Source organism: Dendropsophus ebraccatus, chromosome 12 (genome assembly GCF_027789765.1).
Source record: "Dendropsophus ebraccatus isolate aDenEbr1 chromosome 12, aDenEbr1.pat, whole genome shotgun sequence".
NCBI lineage: Eukaryota > Metazoa > Chordata > Amphibia > Anura > Hylidae > Dendropsophus > Dendropsophus ebraccatus.
Window position 1 is genome coordinate 70,878,815 of NC_091465.1, and position 18,790 is coordinate 70,897,604.

The window sequence follows — 18,790 nt, forward strand, 5'->3', positions numbered from 1 at the left end:
ATAATAGATATTTGCCTCAACACGACTGAACAAAGAAACACTTTAAAATACTTTTTCTTTCCCTTGCTGATACAATAAAAATTTTATTAGCATCTCTGGCAGCACTTCTCTTTCTTTGGTGAATAGTCGTAGCGGACAATATGTTTGCAATAGAGATTTGAGTGTTAAAAATATCCATATTTTATATTACGACAGCAGGAAGTTTCGGAATTAGGGGAGGGGACCATTCTAAGCATTTATTATGGATCATGTCATCTGATTACTACATTCTCTTCTTTTTGTGAAGAGGTTTTCCATTTGGGGCAGCCAAGGTTTATAGACTATATACTGTAGATGGCCATACACCATCCAGACCATCCAGCTTCCCCATATACACACAGTCTTGGCTATTTAATGGGTAGAGGTATACAAAGAATGACTGACTAGTCATGGAAGCAGTTTACCTCCCATAGGAACAAAGGGTTGGTCATGTTAAAATCCAAAATGTCCAATATTTCCTACCACCGACACCTGTCATTGGGGACAAGTAAGGACTAGATTGGCCAGTCCTGCCAAAATCTCTGGGCTTGGCTGACATTAATCTAAGATGTATGGGCATCTTAATAGCATTCATCTTTCAAGTTCTTGTCACAGAACGGCCAGTGTCATACTGTGTGTGAACCCGACCTAATTGTGCAACAGGGGCCGTATGATTTACTGTGATAGAATCCCGGCAGTTTCATAGTATAGGAAGCTCTGGCTAAGATGGTGATTGGTGACCTCCTTAGGATTAGTGATGAGCGAGCATGTTCGTAAATGTTCGTATTTTTGTACAAAGATGCCGCTAATTGTTCGTGAACAATTTGTTCAATGATCGGAATGGTTATAACGATCACTTTCAAACATTTTCGAAACTACGTAAGTTTCCTCCCACCAATTTGAAAAAGCCAATGAACGTGTGGGGAAGGAAGGGGACATCAGGTAATGTAGTAGCCATCTTCACTACTGGCATTACTGTGATTGTTACGTATATTACGTACATGCTATAAAAACGTGACTCTGAGGCAAATATTCTCATAGTCTTTCCTGATTTTTGTACCGTTCAGTAGGGAGAGTGAAAGGAGCAGGAACAGAACCTGAATTTAGTTAGTCAGTAGTGATTAGCGAATACTGTTCGATCGAATAGATATTCGATCGAATAGTGAGATATTCGATATTCGTACGAATATCCCGTGAATATTCGATAAATATTCGATAAGCGTTCATATCCCCCAGCTTCCGGTTTCACCTTCCAAATGGTCAAATAGATGTTTTTCACTAATCGAATACTTGTTCCCATAGACTTTAATGGGATCGAATATTCGATCGAATATTCGCCGGATATTCGTACGAATATCGAATATTCGAATATCTCACTATTCGCTCATCACTATTAGTCAGTGTAGAGAGGGAGAGCTCACCAAGTAAACTTAGGGCCCTTTTACACAGAAAGATTATCTGACAGATTATCTGCCAAAGATTTTAAGCCAAGGCCAGGAATGGACTATAAACAGAGAGCAGGTAATAAAGGAAATCCTAAGATTTCACCTCTTTTCAAATCCAGTCCTGGTTTTGGCTTCGAATCTTTGGCAGATAATCTGTCAGATAATCTTTCAGTGTAAAAGGGCCCTTAGAATGTTCTGAAATTGTCAGTGTAGGGAGAGAGACAGAATCCAGCATTTTAGCACTATAAGGATTAATTTCTTAACTCTGTAGTGACCAGACGTCCTCTGGGAAAAACTTAAGATATATATATATATATATATATATATATATATATATATACATATATATATATATACATATATATTTCATGAATCTTCCTCTATGCCTCTGCTGTGTGCCAGTGATTGCAGAGTGTAATTAATATACACAGTAGTATATAAGTCATTAATGAAAGATACACTAATGCTACGTATTTGCGTTGCTATTACGTATTTTACGCTTTGCACCTGACAATCTGTACTCATGTGCGTAATGTTCGGGAATGTTCAACGAACTGATCACAATCATTTTTTTTTTTTATGTTCGTGTTCAGGATCGGAACTGAACATCGGGATGTTCGCTCATCACTACTTAGGAGCAGAGGGGTCACCACGAGATCACAGGACCCAACTGAAGGAAAAGACTCCAGGAATTTTTAGATAGAAAAAAATAAATCAGATCATACTAGGTGATTTATATATAATGGCTGAATTACGGCATAATAAATAATATATATATTTTTTTAGAAGTTCTTCTTTACGAGATAACTAAAGGTATGCCTTTACAAACCTTTATCTTCCTACCATAATTCTCCTAATATAAGCACAAAAAACATGTAGGAATTCAGCATGAAATAATAAAGGCATGCATATACGTTTTCAATGATTTAGAAGATTTTCCCAGCTCCTTTCTAGGTCCTCTTCTCTGCTCTATCAGTCTTCAGATGACCGTTCTTTCTCTGGCTCATCCTAAATTCTAGTACATCCTTTATTGCTCAATTCTGAATGTTGCTTTTAGCTTATGACCCCCTCTTCCCTTAACATTAATGATCGTCTCTATTTTTTTCTTTTTATTATTGATACAAAGTAATATTTGATGTTCTCTCCATATGAGAAACAGCTAATTAATTTTGCATTGACACTGAAGCCTGACATGTAGTGTGCATTAACACATCCTATCTGCAGGGCTGACTCTTCCACAGAGCCATCATCTTCTCTCTGCAGAATTGTTACTATTCCATTATTTTTCCCTGGTTTCCGCAAGGTCCATATTATATGCAGTTATACCAGGTAGCGATTAGCTTTTTATCTGTCCATCGGAAATTAGACAATTAAAGTAAAGGAGGAATGAGATCCCTGTAGAGACATTGAAACCCCCCACCCTTTCATGTGTACACCTCTGGAGGATCCTAAGCTAACCCCTCTGTATCGTCTCTTTCATTAATGTCCATACCCACAGTCCACCACCCCCTCCCCAACCAAAACACCAAAGCACCAGCTCTTGGGAACGCTATCTTTTATACCTCAGTCTTAGGTCAGATTCACAGATCCGTAGAGCCATTGGTGGCCACAGACCTGCAGCTACGGACTTGCCTACAGGGTATAGGCAAAGGTTTTTAAGTTAATTTTTAAACCAACCCATAAGAATTGGTGGTAAGTGATTGGCCCCAATGACCCTTGCAAATAGCGATGTCTTCTGCCGGATCCTGCCGGGTTATTATGTCACAGCCTGGGTACGCTAAAGGTCTCTATCCTCATCTGGAAGCCCAGTCCAGATGTAAATATTTGGGTGTTGCTGCTTGAAATCAAGATTTGAAACGATGCCTAGCACATGATAGGTGAATAAAAAAGACTATTTTATTCCCTTATATTGGATGCAACCTACTTCGTTTGATTTTGAGCGTCACTTTAAAGTGACACTGTCGCCTCCTTTTTGCATTATGACTTCCCTACACAGGTGTAAAGGGGAAATTTAGCAGTTTTCACACCCTATTTTATATCATACGTCATGGTGCTTGTTCCAGTAATAAGAGATCTTTTATTATCTGGAAATTGTGCTATCTGGGCGGGGCTTCACAGCAAGGCCCACAACGCCATTGTTGCCTCCGCCCCATGGCATCATTGCTGCATAGGCCATGCCCCTCAGTGGCCATTGGTATGGGCCACACTAGAGGGGGTGGGGCCTAGACATTTAGGCTAGCCTGTTCCAATGGTTGTCTAGAGGCGGGCCTATGCGCCAATGATGTTGTGGGGGCAGGGCCAACTGTGGTGTTGTGGACGGGACTAAGTGGCGCTTCGGCCAATCTACAATCCGTAGATTATAAAAGATCACTTATTACTGGAACAAGCACCATGACATATGATATAAAATAAGGTATTAAAAACTGCTAAATTTACCCTTTACACCTGTGTAGGGAAGTCATAAGGCAAAAAGGGGGTGACAGTATCACTTAAAGATATTTCAGAATGAACTTTATGGGTGAAAACACTCGACCAGTTGCAGTTGCATCAAAACACAATGTGCTATCACGGCTATGATCATTAATAAGTAACTGTGCAATCTCAGAATTGTACCCGATTGCGTGTTTTCCCCCTAACATATGTACAAAGCACAACTACATCACTCAAACCCTTCTGCCGACCGAAACCATCTATCTGCAAATCACTGGCTTAGTAAACTGAACCTCCGGAGCTTGTTTCTGTGCACACTGAGGAAGGTCAGCTAATGAATTGTCCCCCGTGAGCTCGCGGCACAATCGAACACGATCAATTCTATGCTCCGACTGAAACCCAGGTCTCTGTTCCCACACAGTAATGTTTCTGCTTTATTTCTATTGAGATCCAGTGTTTATGTTTGTTTTGAATGCCACTTTGCCTCGCAGGGTTCAATATGGCATTTTACCACAGGAATCGAGTATCCTGCGTCGTAGAGAGTGTTGTCTAACAAGAACGTATACTGGGGACTGGAATCCACCGATAAATAGATCAACACGCTGCTTGCAGATATGAAAGAGCAAGTGTAGCTATCATTTTCGTGTATTTTTCATAAAATTCTGGGCAGATTAATTTCATCCCATAATTTCATAAGGGAGCTCAGTGTTTCTGGTACAGAGCTCTAAATCTTCAGCTTCCCTCTTATCACCATTGCGCTAAATGATGAAATTCTAGAGCTCTAAATCTCCTGATTTCCTCCCCATAACCATTGCACTAAGTGATATAATTCCCGCTACCTGCAGCCGCCTATAGGAGCAGCAATGAAACAATTACTGAAGAAGGATTTATTATTGACGTCTATGGAAGTTATATACATATGTCTGTGTATGATAAAGACTGATGATATAAGACAGATGCTGGAATAAATCTGCATAGAATAGTAGGCCTATTCAGGGTTATGCTAGATCACTGGTGGGTGCACAGGGGTAAGAGTTGTTCAGTCAGTAGGCCAGAGCAAGCAGAGTTCTTGCAGGTATAAGACAACAGGTCAGGGTAGGAGGCTGATCACAAGCACAGGTCAGGACAAACGGCTGATCACAAGCACAGGTCAGGACAAACGGCTGATCACAAGCACAGGTCAGGACAAACGGCTGATCACAAGCACAGGTCAGGGTAGGAGGCTGATAACAAGCACAGGTCAGGGTAGGAGGCTGATAACAAGCACAGGTCAGGACAGGAGGCTGATAACAAGCACAGGTCAGGGCAGGAGGCTGATCACAAGCACAGGTCAGGGCAGGAGGCTGATTACAAGCACAGGTCAGGGCAGGAGGCTGATAACAAGCACAGGTCAGGACAGGAGGCTGATAACAAGCACAGGTCAGGGCAGGAGGCTGATCACAAACACAGGTCAGGGTAGGAGGCTGATCACAAGCACAGGTCAGGGCAGGAGGCTGATCACAAGCACAGGTCAGGGCAGGAGGCTGATCACAAGCACAGGTCAGGTCAGGGCAGGAGGCTGATAACAAGCACAGGTCAGGTCAGGGCAGGAGGCTGATAACAAGCACAGGTCACGGCAGGCAGCTGATAACAAGCACAGGTCAGGGCAGGAGGCTGATAACAAGCACAGGTCAGGGTAGGAGGCTGATAACAAGCACAGGTCAGGGCAGGAGGCTGATCACAAGCACAGGTCAGGGCAGGAGGCTGATCACAAGCACAAGTCAGGTCACGGCAGGCAGCTGATAACAAGCACAGGTCAGGGCAGGAGGCTGATAACAAGCAGAGGTCAGGGCAGGAGGCTGATTACAAGCACAGGTCAGGGCAGGAGACTGATAACAAGCAGAGGTCAGGGCAGGAGGCTGATAACAAGCACAGGTCAGGGCAGGAGGCTGATAACAAGCACTGGTCAGGGAAAAGGACTGATCACAAGCACAGGTCAGGGCAGGAGGCTCATCACAAGCACAGGTCAGGGAAAAGGACTGATCACAAGCACAGGTCAGGGTAGAAGGCTGATAACAAGTACAGGTCAGGACAGGCGGCTGATAACAAGCACAGTTCAGGGCAGGAGGCTGATCACAAGCACAGGTCAGGGCAGGAGGCTGATCACAAGCACAGGTCAGGGCAGGAGGCTGATAACAAGCACAGGTCAGGGCAGGAGGCTGATCACAAGCACAGGTCAGGGTAGGAGGCTGATAACAAGCACAGGTCAGGGCAGGCAGCTGATCACAAGCACAGGTCAGGGCAGGAGGCTGATAACAAGCACAGGTCAGGGCAGGAGGCTGATCACAAGCACAGGTCAGGGTAGGAGACTGATCACAAGCACAGGTCAGGGTAGGAGGCTGATAACAAGCACAGGTCAGGACAGGAGGCTGATAACAAGCACAGGTCAGGGTAGGAGGCTGATAACAAGCACAGGTCAGGGCAGGAGGCTGATCACAGGACAGGTCAGGACAGGAGGCTGATTGCAAGCACAGGTCAGGACAAATGGCTGATCACAAGCACAGGTCAGGGCAGGAGGCTGATAACAAGCACAGGTCAGGGCAGGAGGCTGATAACAAGCACAGTTCAGGGCAGGAGGCTGATCACAAGCACAGGTCAGGGCAGGAGGCTGATCACAAGCACAGGTCAGGGCAGGCAGCTGATCACAAGCACAGGTCAGGGCAGGAGGCTGATCACAAGCACAGGTCAGGGCAGGCAGCTGATCACAAGCACAGGTCAGGGCAGGAGACTGATCACAAGCACAGGTCAGGGTAGGAGGCTGATAACAAGCACAGGTCAGGACAGGAGGCTGATTACAAGCACAGGTCAGGGCAGGAGACTGATCACAAGCACAGGTCAGGTCAGGAGGCTGATCACAAGCACAGGTCAGGGCAGGAGGCTGATAACAAGCACAGGTCAGGGCAGGAGGCTGATCACAAGCACAGGTCAGGACAGGAGGCTGATAACAAGCACAGGTCAGGGTAGGAGGCTGATAACAAGCACAGGTCAGGGCAGGAGGCTGATAACAAGCACAGGTCAGGGCAGGAGACTGATCACAAGCACAGGTCAGGACAGGAGGCTGATAACAAGCACAGGTCAGGTCAGGAGGCTGATCACAAGCACAGGTCAGGGTAGGAGGCTGATAACAAGCACAGGTCAGGGCAGGCAGCTGATCACAAGCACAGGTCAGGGCAGGAGACTGATCACAAGCACAGGTCAGGGTAGGAGGCTGATAACAAGCACAGGTCAGGACAGGAGGCTGATTACAAGCACAGGTCAGGGCAGGAGACTGATCACAAGCACAGGTCAGGTCAGGAGGCTGATCACAAGCACAGGTCAGGACAGGAGGCTGATCACAAGCACAGGTCAGGACAGGAGGCTGATTACAAGCACAGGTCAGGGCAGGAGACTGATCACAAGCACAGGTCAGGGCAGGAGGCTGATAACAAGCACAGGTCAGGACAGGAGGCTGATTACAAGCACAGGTCAGGGCAGGAGGCTGATAACAAGCACAGGTCAGGGTAGGAGGCTGATCACAAGCACAGGTCAGGGCAGGAGGCTGATAACAAGCACAGGTCAGGACAGGAGGCTGATTACAAGCACAGGTCAGGTCAGGAGGCTGATCACAAGCACAGGTCAGGACAGACATCAGAAAGGCCACTGACTGGTTGAGCAGGCCTGACATGTCACGACCCAGGTCCCCACTTAGACCTAGAAGCAGCCGAGGAACGGGAACCAGACCAAATGCAGTGGAACCCAACGCAGGAGCTGGGGAGGTAAGAGCATGTTGTTATGTTCACCCACCTCCTCCCCAGCTGTTTGAAAAAAAAAGGTGTGAGCCCAGTCTTAGTTCTGTGGTTACTCTATTTCGCCCTCCCTACTTATACCCTAGGCCTATATGGAAATGGCAATTTTCTTAATAGCAGTAATAAGTGAACTTTAGAGTCCACAAGATAGGTTATCACCAGTCACTGAGCGGCGGGGTGCCAACACCCTGCAACCCCCTCGCTCAGTTGTTTGGCACCCACAATAAACAGCAAACTGTGAGCAGCTTAGCTGAAGTTACAGTTTTGGGGAACTTTTTATGCACAGTCTTGCTGGAAAGGCTGTCAGTCAGTAACAGGAACAATTAACGGGTGTAAGAAAGTTATATAGGTTTGTAATTTAAAATTCTCAAGCCTTCCGGTAGTTATCAGCTTCTGTATGTTCTGCAGGAAGTGGTTTATTTTTTCCATTCTGACACAATGCTCTCTGGTGCCGCCTCTGTCCATGTCAGGAACTGCCCAGAGCAGAAAAGGTTTTCTATGGGGACTCTCTATGAACCATATTAGATAAAAGTACCCCTTTAAATTCTGTTCTTTATTCATACACAATGGGGGAGATTTATCAAACATGGAGTAAAGTGAAACTGGCTCAGTTGCCCCTAGCAACCAATCAGATTCCACCTTCCATTCCTCACAGATTAGTTGGAAAATGAAAGGTGGAATCTGATTGTTTGCTAGGGGCAACTGAGCCAGTCTCACTTTACACCATGTTTGATAAATCTCCCCCAATAACTCTAAGGAATGAAAAGCTGTGGCTATTTCCTATCTCTTCTTCCTCTCTCATCCTCGCCCCCTCCCGCTTCATTCGCTCCATCCCCGGTCTCTTCACCTCTCAGCACCACGGACAGCGGCAGCTGCGGCTGCTCCACTAATGGATGTTTTTTTTCCTTGCTTGTAATATAAATGCTGGTTTTATTATTATTTTTTTATTCATTACTTACTAGCAGGCCATGGATTGTTGCAGATTTGCCTCCGAGGGAAATTAAAATGACTGCAGCTTTTTTCTAATACTGTACACAGAAGTTGCTATGGCGATGGCCGATAAGTAGTACCAACACAATATATATTTTTTCCTGAGATATTATTTAGAATTAAACGCTTTGTATTTAAGCTTTATTCGCTTTTTTTATTATTTTTATTTTTTTGCATGAAAACCTGTCTGCAGGGTATGTAATGGATCATAAGTAGAGCTGTTCCAAGCAGCCGAAGAGGAAACATTTACATCAGTAAACCTTCTCACAATTCCATACACTGGAATATAGCATTGTTCATCCTGATCCTCCTGATTCATGCAAATGACACTTTAACATGCAGACTTAAAAATTTGTGCAATTTTTTCACGTTCACCGTTTCCATTGCCGTCTTCTAATTCACAATAAAAACTGCACAGGACTCATTTTATGGCTCTTCTGCAGAATAGTTTTTTATAAGCCATGTGTGAACTCAGCCTAAGGATATTGTAATAAATAGATATATTCTAAATTACAACCACATGTAGCACATTTAATGTCTTTCTCCGCAGGGGATCTTATACACTACGTGTGAACCCAGCCTAAGGATAGTATATAGTTGATAGCACACAGCAGGGATGTGTCCATTAGTAGTACTACGCTAGTGCTTGTTCTCAGCTAGTTCCTTCAGAGTCATGATATAGCGGATTATTACATTAATTCTGTTACCCCATGTCACCCAATGATGAGCATTTTGACATGCAGAAATATTGCTGGTATTCTACCAATATAGATACAAAACACCGATTACACTATAAACCTGCTTGTAATAGTCTCAGATTCCTTATGATACCAACAGGGCGGCGATCATACAGCTGTCTACTGCCATAATTAGGAAATGCACCTAGTGGTGGCCTGAGGTACTGCAGAATTATGAATTTGAGTTTGTAAGTGGCATAGAGGAAATCCGCTGCGGATCCAGTGCCATTCATCCCTATGATAGCACATACTTGCAGCAGGATTGACATCCCGCTGTGAGTATGTGAGTTAACCCCTGCCACTCACAGCCCCGCAGCCCACAGCCGAGAGCATACATTACCTGCTCGGCGACACAGCTGCATGTGAGACTCCCAGCTCCCATCAGTCCTGCTGCAGCCAATCAGTGCACGGCAGCACTGACTGGCTGAGCAGGACCGGACTGGGAGCCTCACAGGCAGCCGCGTTGCCCGCGGGCGGCGGGGGGTTAACTCACATACAGCGGAATGTCAATCTCGCTGCGAGTATGTGCTATCATAGGGATGAATGGCACTGAATCCGCAGTGGATTTCACTGTGAAATCCGCTGCGGATCCGGTAGGTGTGAAGGCACCCTCAAGGGGTAAAATTTTCTCTGGAGTATCCCTTTAAAAGGTTTGTTTTTAAAGGGATTGTTCACAAAAAATACTTCTTTTAAATCAGCTGGTGCCAGAAAGTGCCAGAGATTTGTAATTTACTTCTATTAAAAAATCTTAAGTCTTCCAGTACTTATTAGCACCTGCAATAAGTGGTGTATCCTAGTCAGACACAGTGCCACCTCTGTCCATATCAGCTGCTGTATGTCCTGCAGGAAGTGATGTGCTGCAGTCTGACACAGTGCCCTCTGTTGCCACCTCTGCCCATGTCAGGAACTGTCCAGAGCAGCAGCAAATCCCTATCGCTAGTACAGTCTCCTTCAATGCTTCAGTTCCCCTTGCAATAAGTGACAGATATGACGTGGGAGCTCTTAGTGGTGAACCCCCCCACCATAAGCTGTATAATAAGTCTGGATAAATTCCTCAATAATAAATGATGCCTTATTGCGTTCACCATGAACACAGTACAGCCCCAGAAGAAAGAGGTCCCCAGAAGGTATGGAATCAATGCACCATATGTGCAAGACACAGGCCTGTCATCTTCTCCTTTGCATACAGTATGTTCCAGTTCTGTCAATGTGGCCTGTCTCTTCATTATTGACAGCAGAGGCCTTTGCAAGTAGCAGATCTCCGCGCCATAATGCTACAGGGACTCTACTCCCATGCTCAGACGGGCTGTGCTTGTTCACGTTCTCATGCCATATGTGCGGAATTATCTACATATGTGAATAATAATCGAAGAACACTTAATGAGATGAAAGCGGGTCATGTACACCCCTCTCTCTAGACTGGGCAATGGGAAAATTGAATATGAATATGAATATTAAAAACTTCCTTGTGGTTATGAGTAACCTTCTAGGGTATGAGGTTTCTGGGCTCAATGTCCTTATCTCATTGCAGCATGGAGAAAAGTGTATTTCATTCTGGAGGATCTGTCCTGTCCGTTATTACACAAAAAGCTCATTGATTTGAATGGGCACAATAGTAGTGCTTGATTTTTCCTGTGGTGGCGCTGCAGAGAAATTCAATAGTAACAGTTCTCCCTACAGATTACAGCTTACTGCTGAACTCTGATTGGGGAATTTTTCATAATTTGTTAATAATGTGATTACTTTTTAATGATGAGATGACTCTGCTGCCTATGCCCAGTCTATACAGTAAAGCTCAAATGAAGGCTGCAGAAAATAAAAGCCTATTGTAACTGCTGTAGTAGCCAATCTCTCCCTGGGATATTATGTCCTCAGTGTCTCTAGGGCAGAATAAATCTATGCGAAACTAGAACTTTATATTAAAGGAGAAGTCCAGGCAAATTAATAATTACACTGCGGGGAGGGAGTGGGGGGACATAATAAATATTATATACTTACCAGTCCTCGTGCCCTCACAGCGCTGCATCACAGGGCTCCAGAACCATCATCTCCTCCCCATTTCTTATTATGTCACGACTAGGCTTGATCGAACATCAGAAAAAGCTAGGTCTCATCAAATTCGAACCTAGCCGGACCTTCCGCATTTAATTGCTGATGTCTTACGGTCCGTGCAGAAGGAGGAGACATCCCGGGGACCGCCTGGAATTCCGGGATACAGCCTATTACCTAGGCTGAATCCCAGAATTCCAGGTGGTCCCCAGATTGTCTCCTCCTTCCCCATGGACTGTGAAGACATCAGCAATAGAGATGAGCGAACCAGGTTGGGGTTCGAGTCGATCCGAACCCGAACAATCGGCATTTGATTAGCGGTGGCTGCTGAACTTGGATAAAGCTCTAAGGTTGTCTGGAAAACATGGATACAGCCAATGACTATATCCATGTTTTCCACATAGCCTTAGGGCTTTATCCAACTTCAGCAGCCACCGCTAATCAAATGCCGAACGATCGGGTTTGGATGGACCCGAGCATGCTCCAGGTTCGCTCATCTCTAATCAGCAATCAAATGCGGAAGGTCCGGCTAGGTTCGAGTTCAATTGAACCTAGCTTTTTCCGATGTTCTATCAAGCCTAGTCACGACCCGGCAGGAAAGGGTGGGAGACAGCCCGCTCAGCCAATCAGTGACTGCAGGGGTGTCTCGCCCCAGTCACTGCCCGGCTGAGTTGGGCATCCATGTCATGATGTAGCGCTGAATGGTGGTGGTGGTGGGTTGTTAGATTGAAAATCCCGGCGGGGGTCCAGGAGCAGGATGCAGACAAGGGGAATAGTGAGTATATGGTTCCTTCCACCCTCTGCCCATTCTGATTATTTTTTATTTGCTCAGACCTCTCCAATATATTCACACTAAGACTAGGTTGACACTACATTTTCACAACATGTTTTTTTTTTCATCCGTTTTTGCTAAAAAAAAAAAAAACAACTGATGAAAGAACGGATAGAGAAACGGATTTATTAGTGTACATCCATTTGGATGCATTTTTCCGTTGACTCCCATTATGAAAAAAATCAAAACGGATCAAAACGCATCTGTTTTTTTGTTTTTTAATGTACACAAAGACGTAGCTGACCTTATTTTTTTGTATGTTAAAAAAATGGATGTGTTTTAATCTGTCTTTTCATAGTGAAAGTCAATGGAAAAACAGATGCACACAAATTCATCCGTTTTTCAATCTTTTTTTCAGCTGTTTTTTTTTTTTTTTTTTTAAACGGATGAAAAAACGTAGTATGAACTCAGCCTTACTTGTGGGCTTTGAAGGAGGCCGGGAGACCTAGGTTGGATTGCTATGAGATATTAAAGGGGTTATCCAGCGCTACAAAAACATGGCCACTTTTCCCCCTCTCTTGTCTCCAGATTGGGTGGGGTTTTAAACTCAGTTCCATTGAAGTAAATGGAGCGTAATTGCAAACTACACCTGAACTGGAGACAAGAGGGGGGGAAAGTGGCCATGTTTTTGTAGCACTGGATAACCCCTTTAAGTTTGAGGCAAAACTTCTGGACTTGAATAAATAGACAATGACAGACCTGGGGAAAAAAAACAGAACTCTAAAGCCTCTTTATACTCTTTATGCAACATGTACTGGACAGATTGAGGCGGTCTACCATGTTCTGTGTGACAACCTGTGAAGCGGTAATGAGTCTCTGAGAAGGAGGATTACTGAGTATTGTCCTGCAGGTTATCTGCTGCTGTCACACATCTCCTGGCTGAGCCCATAGACACATGTGCGCTTGGCATCTTCCCCTTAGGAGAAGCTTCCCTTTCCCTCCGACACTCACCCTGGTTACTTAGCCAGCTGCAGATTGACAGGATTCAGGAAGCCTTGGGCAATGCTGTGAGATGTAACATGATATTAGAAGGAGCCGTCACACCTCAGCCACTACTTTAGATCGCAGCTTCTGGATGTGAAGATCTTTTTTTAAACATTCACAAGTGGCGTCGTAACCGCCGGTACACAGGGGCTTTTAGTTTGCACTTGTGATACTTTGTTTAAAGCAATTTCACGCTAGAGTTACCTACATGGCGATGTGATCAGCGCTCAGGCATCACTTCAGCATTGTCCTAAGGGTACAGTCACACCATGGATTCTTCATGCACATTCCCTGTTAGAATCCTCAAATTGATTTCAATGGGAATCGGTGCCAACTGACACGTCAACGTCAATTTTAGAGCAGGCTCGAGTCCGATTGGTTTAGCATTGGAAAAGTGGTGGGTGAAGAAGTTGGATGCAGCCTAAGAGAGTCCAGGAAACATGGATACAGTCATAGGCTGCCGATTGACTCTCAAGTTGCTCTCATCTCTACTCACTTCTTGACAATGATTCTTTGCCCATTCTTCTTTTGTCTACAGTAGGCAAATAACATAAGGATGCAGTGAACGGGGACTTAAAGGGGTTATCCAGGCTCATGAAAACATGGCTGCTTTCTTTCAGAAACAGAACCAGTTTGGGTGTGGTTTTGCCCTTAAAGACGTTCTTCATAGCCTGGATTTAGCACCCCGTTCAAAGCTGATCCAGCATATAGATAAAATTGTGAATTTCTCACTAGGGTCTATCACTATGGCCAGAGGAGCTTACTTTTTAAGGTGTCCATACACTTTATACTAAAGTCAGCTGAACCTGACACTAGCTGGGGGCCTCCCAACTCTATTGGCAGATGATGTTGGTGGACATAGGGGTTGGGTGCAATGGATTTTTTACTACTGGACTTTCTTGTTCTCGGAGGGACAAGCTGCTGCCATAACTGTCTATTTATGACTTACCCCTCCCTATAAAGAACACACGAACATTCAGCTGTACTTAACGTTGATGTGCATGGGGAGAACAGTAGAGATAACTATTGGTTGAAGGGTTGTATAGTTGACAGCTATTGTAGGTGTATAGGCGCTATCTCTGGGCCACACTGGGGTGTGTAATATACTGGGGACCTGACACTGGGGTGTTTAATATACTGGGGACATGACACTGGGGTGTGTAATATACTGGGGACCTGACACTGGGGTGTTTAATATACTGGGGACATGACACTGGTGTGTGTAATATACTGGGGACCTTACACTGGGGTGTGTAATATACTGGGGACCTGACACTGGGGTGTGTAATATACTGGGGACATGACACTGGGGTGTGTAATATACTGGGGACCTGACACTGGGATGTGTAATATACTGGGGACCTGATACTGGGGTGTATAATGCTCCTTTTGTGTAAAATTCTAACAGGAAAATTTTGAAAAGAAAAAGAAAAAAAAAAAACACTTGACAAGCCACACCCTGCAAACCACACCCACATTAGGCCACATCCACCGAGGCCACACCCCTTGCTGTCAGCGCTAAAATGTCCCTGGAAAAAAATTTCAAATGTTGGCAACTATGCAATTACCGTGGGGAGATACTCATCTCGTAGTGGGGATTGTATTGTATGACATTGTTTCCATGGTATTCCTTCTACAGAAATATTCTCCCCTATATGTATTGCTCCTAGAGGGAAATCCAGAAGCACCATATGGAGACACACATGGTGCCTGGGGGTCCATAATACAGACTCACATACAATACAGCAGATTATGAGAATAGGAGAGGGACTAGATGGATATATATATATATATATATATATATATATATATACTGACGTCGCTACAACATATACATGAGAGTGGACGCTTAGCCTTCCTGGCACCTTTTTAGAGGAGGCGGACAGATACCTGCGGTATGGGGGTTACACCGGGATGAAGTCACATCACTACCTGAAGCCACGGCCTGCTATCTAGTGTGGCCGTTGCCCTGTAGGAATGTACGGCTCGGTAAACAGCACCCGGAGTGTCATTTCAGATTCTGTTTGAAACTTTTGGTGCATCTGCAGCAAGTTAGACGAGATGAGAGGAAAGCTGTTCCCATGGCAACCATGGAAGTACTACACTATCCGATTAAATATGTATGAAATAAATAGGGGTGGTAAAGTACTTACACACGGCGTTATCTCACAGTATTGTATGGTGTCTGGTGTGGGGGGGATGGGCTGCCGCTATACAGGTTATATAACCATATAATGTGCGTAGAATATACCTTTATATCCATCTGTATCTAACAGAAGGTTTTTAGTATACTGGCAAGTCATTTGCGCCCACGCTATTTTCTCATCAACTATATAGCGGTAACAGTATAATTAGTTTAGCGGTAAAAAAAAATTAAATGATCTATTTACCTTGTAGAATGAGTAACTAAAATTGTTCCATTGGACCTATAGCCCTTATCTGTGATATCATTTGTGTTGTGTTGTTGTAGTATGTTATACATGTGCTGTGTATGGCAGTATTTATATGGTTATGTACTGTATGGTGGTATTTTTTGGTTATTTATGCCAGTAATTTGGTTATGTATGCCAGTATTATGCGGTTATGTAATGTTTGGTGGTATTATATGGTTATGTGTGTAGCGGTATTATATGGTTATATATGGTGGTATTATATGTTATTTATGGCAGTACTATGGTTATGTATGCCAGTATAATATGGTTATGCACTGTATGGTGGTATTATATGGTTATATATGGCAGTATTATATGGTTATGTACTGTATTGCGGTATTATATGATATGTACTGTATTGTGGTTTTATATGGTTATGTGTGGCGATATTATATGGTTATATATGGTGGTATTATATGGTAATGTGTGGCTGTATTATATGGTTGTATGGTGGTGCTATATGGCTAGGCACTATATGGCAGTTTTATATGATTATGTACTTTATTGTGGTATTATAAAGTTATGTGTGGCAATATTATATGGTTTTATATGGTGGTATTATATGGTTATTTATGGCAGTATTATATGGTTACGCACAGTATTGTGGTATTATATGATTATGTACTGTATTGTGATTTTATATGGTTATGTGTGGCCGTATTATATGGTTATATATGGTGGTATTATATGGTTATGCACTGTATGGCGGTGTATGATAATGTACTGTATTGTGGTATTATATGGTTATGTGTGGCGATATTATATGATTATATATAGTGGTATTATATGGTAATGCACTGTATGGCAGTATTATATGGTTATGTATAGCAGTATTATATGGTCACGTATTGTATGGCGGTATTGTATGATTATATATGGTGGTATAGGGGACCTGAAATCATTTGTTGCACAGTTCTATCCTGGATAGATGGTATTGTGTATCATTAATGGACGACAAATAAGGAAAAATGTGATTTACTCAGTACAATAAGAATAGTAATAAGACACATGATTACTGCTCATAAGCGACGCCACCTGGAAGGCCCTTTAAAGATTTCAGGATAATCTATTTTTCCGTCAGATGACACGAGAAGGTGAATGTTTGTCTTAGAACGAGTCCTTGTATACCCAGCAGTAACTCTTCTATATCCTCCGTGTCTCCAATGAGCTTGTTCCAAAGGCTTTTTTCTATGATTTGACCCCCAGAGAGTGAGTGATTGATGCTCTCTTGTCACTCACATTCTACTAGAGGGCATGAATAGGAAATAGAGAAGTGTGAATCTATTTGGCAATGCTACAATTCCAAGTTTGTTACCATAGAAACAATAGAACATCTGACTTCTCATCCCCAACTTCACTTCTCTCTCTCTATGTTCCTTCCCATGTAACATGTGTTTCCTCTATGAGGCTTATTAGAATAGAGACATGACAGATTTCAGGCTTCTGATTGCTTGGTGTCGTCATGGAAACGGAGAAAATCAACCACTTTTTTTTTTTCTCCTAATGCCAAAAAAAGAGTCTACACGTGAGTTCACGCGATATATATCTGGGTCTTATATAATATTCAGCAGACGCTTCACTTTGGAGGCACTAGGAATACTATAGGATTATGGGTAAGAGGAGGTTTATAATATTGAATTACATGGTTTATCTAAGTATTGCATACAGGCAATGCAAATGCTATACATATATATATATATATATATATATATATATATATATATATATATACATATAAGCCTGGATACAATAAAATAAAGATGTGGTGTGACTATCACCTAGACATCCAGCCAGAAATATAAAAAATCTACAAATTTTCTTTAGATAAATGCTTGGAATAGTAAGAAAAGTGTGCAGTCACTTAGTAGGATCTCATACCCTATGGGTCAGGGCACCTTCGGGCCACCACTCAGGGGTACTTGTGCACCTTAAATTCTCAGACTACTTAAGGCCCTATTACACAAAGCGATTATCGGCCGTATTTGGCCGTTACAGGCGATAATCCTCTCATGTAATAGAAGACAATGTTCAGCCGACATGTACAATGTCAGCTGATCGTTGTCTTTCAACATGTTAAAACATACATGATGAGGATAGCAGCGATATCCTGCCGTCGCTTTCCTGCAATAGGGGTGGCTGCAGCAGACCGCCGCTATCTTCTATGGGCTGCCTGGATGATCTAGTGATCACCCGGGCAGCCCCCCCCTCCCCCCAGCAGCTCCCCGCTTGTTTCCAACACATATAATAGCGATATCAGAGAGTGGGGAACAAGGAGCAAGCGAGCACTGACCTGACAGGCCGGCGCTCGCTTACTCCCTCATGTTGCCCCGTGTAACAGGGGCTTTAACCAGCATGATTTTGATTGACAACTCTAAAATGCCTACAGGTAGCCATTGGTCCAACCTGCATACAACTAACCTCTCTGTGTAGTAAAGCCCTGGATTTGCAACTAATTAAGCTTTACTAGTAGAGATGAGCGAACCGGGTTCGAGTTCGAGTCGAGTCGATCCGAACCCGAACGTTCGGCATTTGATTAGCGGGGGCTGCTGAACTTGGATAAAGCTCTAAGCAGGGCCATCTTAACAGTATTATGGGCCCCTGGGCAGAGGTGCGAATTGCCCCCCCTCAACCGCCACCATCAAATCCCCCACATCTTTGCATATAGTGCCCCCCATAGTAGCCAATCCCCCCATAGTAGCCAATCCCCCCCATATAGTGCCCCCCATAGTAGCCAATCCCCCCATATAGTGCCCCCCATAGTAGCCAGTGCCCCCCATAGTAGTCAGTGCCCCCCATAGTAGTCAGTGCCCCCCATAGTAGTCAGTGCCCCTCATAGTAGCCAGTGCCCCCCATAGTAGCCAGTGCCCCCCATAGTAGCCAGTGCCCCCATAGTAGCCAGTGCCCCCCATAGTAGCCAGTGCCCCCATAGTAGCCAGTGCCCCCCATAGTAGCCAGTGCCCCCATAGTAGCCAGTGCCCCCATAGTAGCCAGTGACCCCCATAGTAGCCAGTGCCCCCATAGTAGCCAGTGCCCCCATAGTAGCCAGTGC